The sequence below is a fragment of the Benincasa hispida genome, chromosome 8 (assembly GCF_009727055.1).
Source record: "Benincasa hispida cultivar B227 chromosome 8, ASM972705v1, whole genome shotgun sequence".
Lineage (NCBI taxonomy): Eukaryota > Viridiplantae > Streptophyta > Magnoliopsida > Cucurbitales > Cucurbitaceae > Benincasa > Benincasa hispida.
The window spans coordinates 5,054,211-5,056,972 of NC_052356.1; positions in this window are offsets into that span (position 1 = coordinate 5,054,211).

Sequence of the window (2,762 nt, forward strand, 5' to 3'; positions counted from 1 at the left end):
AATAATCCTTTTTGAGCTACAGAAGGGACTTTATGGACCTGTAGATTGAAGCTCCAATGTTACTTGGATAATTAATTCAACTCTTTAATTAAATTATCTAACATCCATTAACTGTTGGTCACTGCATTAAAGACTGACAGCTACACTCTTCGCACTACAGATATATTTTTGTGTCCATTGGATATAACTAGTCAACAGTGTGATGGCCCTTCATAAATTGCTCGTAAGTATAACTGGGCCAAGAATACTGTTTTGTCCCTATAGTTACATCTAACTCTTCCCTCTAATGAACAATAAATCATAGTTCAACTATGACCAAGTACCTCTCGGGCCAAGAGAGGGTGTGGCCACATTGTTCAAGCCCCGGAATCAGCTCTTAAGGGAGTAATTTATCTATTTATCCCGACATTGGGGAAGAAGTGAATTTTGTTTCGTGTAGATATATTCCCAGATCCCCAATCAGACAAATCCCAAAAATGGTAGGTATATTGAGTTGGCAATCTGGCCGCTCCCACCCATACAAATCAAAGGACTACCTTCATAGGCAAAAGTTTACAACTCACTCAGGATTTAGGTCATGTCACCTATGGTCATCTTGGTGAAATATAAGTCTCTATTATCAACTATGTTATATAATGAGGCTAATCATTTAAATTTTTATATAAGATACCCCCACTCACATGTCTCGACATGAATGATCAGGATTAGATTATTTATAGCACTTTACAATACTTGTAATATCTACAAAGCGGGTCGTATCCGTAGTGTCATCAAGATAAGGTATCCAGTCTTATCCATCTACTACAGACCGTTTAGGTTATCATTTAAACATGATCCACCTGTATGTATTTACATACAAGTTTAAATTACATAAAATAACCTAAGATCTTAGTTTATTGGATTGAGTGTATGCTCATAAAATAATAATTATTTTATTAACAATAATTTGTTTATACAAAGTTTAAAAATTATGGGAATACAATAGAGATTTAGGACACCAATCTCAACAGTTATTGGATACACTGATTCTGATTTTCAAACCGATATGGATTCTAGAAAATCTACTTCAGGATCAGTATTCACTCTAAATGGAAGAGCTATAGTCTGGAGGAGTATAAAGCAAAGTTGTATTGCTAACTCCACCATGCAAGCGGAATATATAGCTACATGTGAAGCAGCCAAAGAAACAACATGGCTTAGAAAGTTCTTGATCGATTTGGAAGTAATTCCAAATATGCATCTGCCAATCATCCTTTATTTTGATAACAGTGGAGCAGTTGCTAACTTAAAAGATCCAAGAAGCAATAAGCACAAAAAGCACATCGGGCGCAAGTACCATCTCATCCGGGAGATAGTACATCGAGGAGATGTGATTGTCACACAAATAGCCTCAAAAGAAAATTTAGTTGATCCATTTATGAAGGCCCTCATGGTTAAAGTGTTCGAGGGACACTTAGTCGGACTAGGACTACGAGCTTCATAAATCTAGGGCAAGTGGGAGAATTCATGCGTATATAAATGCCCTAGTTTATTGTATTTATTTTCTTATACTCAACATTGTATATTTGTATATATTTAAACCCACTGGCATTTTAGTCCAAGTCGGAGGTTTTTGGGTTATATGTCCTAAATCTCGCAGTTTGTAAACTTTAAACATATTTCTATTTACAATAAAGATGTTATTGAGTGTATTTCAATAAAGTTGTTATTGAATATATAAATTGCATTTATAGATTCCTAAATCTATTAAACTAATCCATGACTATAACATGAATACTTAAACTTTATGTAGAGACATAAAAGCAGATCAAGTTTTAGTATATAGCCAAAATGGTCTATAAGTATATGGATAGAGATGAGGACCTTATCATGGGGACACGGTGGATATGGCCCACTTTGTATATTGGTACAAACGATGTGATTCCAAAGTCATTCATGTGGAGACTTGCGAGTAGGGACATCCTATGCAAAAGATGTTTTACATAAGACCGGACCACGAAATAGTCATTTTTTCTTTGTAACGACTGTTTACTGTAAAACTGACTATTTCAACTTGATGAACTAAGGTGACTCGATCTTAATCCTGAGCTAACTATCTCCTATTTATTCGAGATTATCCTTTAATCTGCATAGGTGAGAGTGGTTTAACATCGCCACTTAATAAACCTCCCATTTTAGGGGTATGACTGGATAGATAACTGGGAACATAATTCTACAAAATAGAATTCACTCTTACCCGTATTAGGGTCAATAGATAGGTTGTTCCCTTAAGTACTGACTCCTGGTCTTAAACATAAGGGCCCTACTCTCTTGTGGTGGAGAAGGATTTGGCTTATTGGTAGAACCATAGACCAATTATTCATTAGAGGATCAGTGAAGACTTGAGGAGCAAGATATATTATAGGGGTAAAACAGTAATATTGACTAAGTTATAAATATGGATGACCTGTGAAGGATCGATTTATTGATTATGGTTAAATCAAGTGGATAGAAATATATCTACAGTGAGGAGAGTGCAACTACTGAGCTATACTGGTATGTCTTGGTAGTTAACGAATATTGATTAATTCGATTTAAAGAGTCTAGCCAATTAATCTAAAATCATTGGAGCTCATGATCTGTAGGTCCATTAGGTCCCTCTACTAGCTCATAAACGGATTAAACTTAAAATAACGTGTTGAGAGAATTTGAAATGTTCAAACTCAGTATAGGGTTTGGATGATTATATTTCATATAATTGATGTTTAATTATCGAGTTAAAC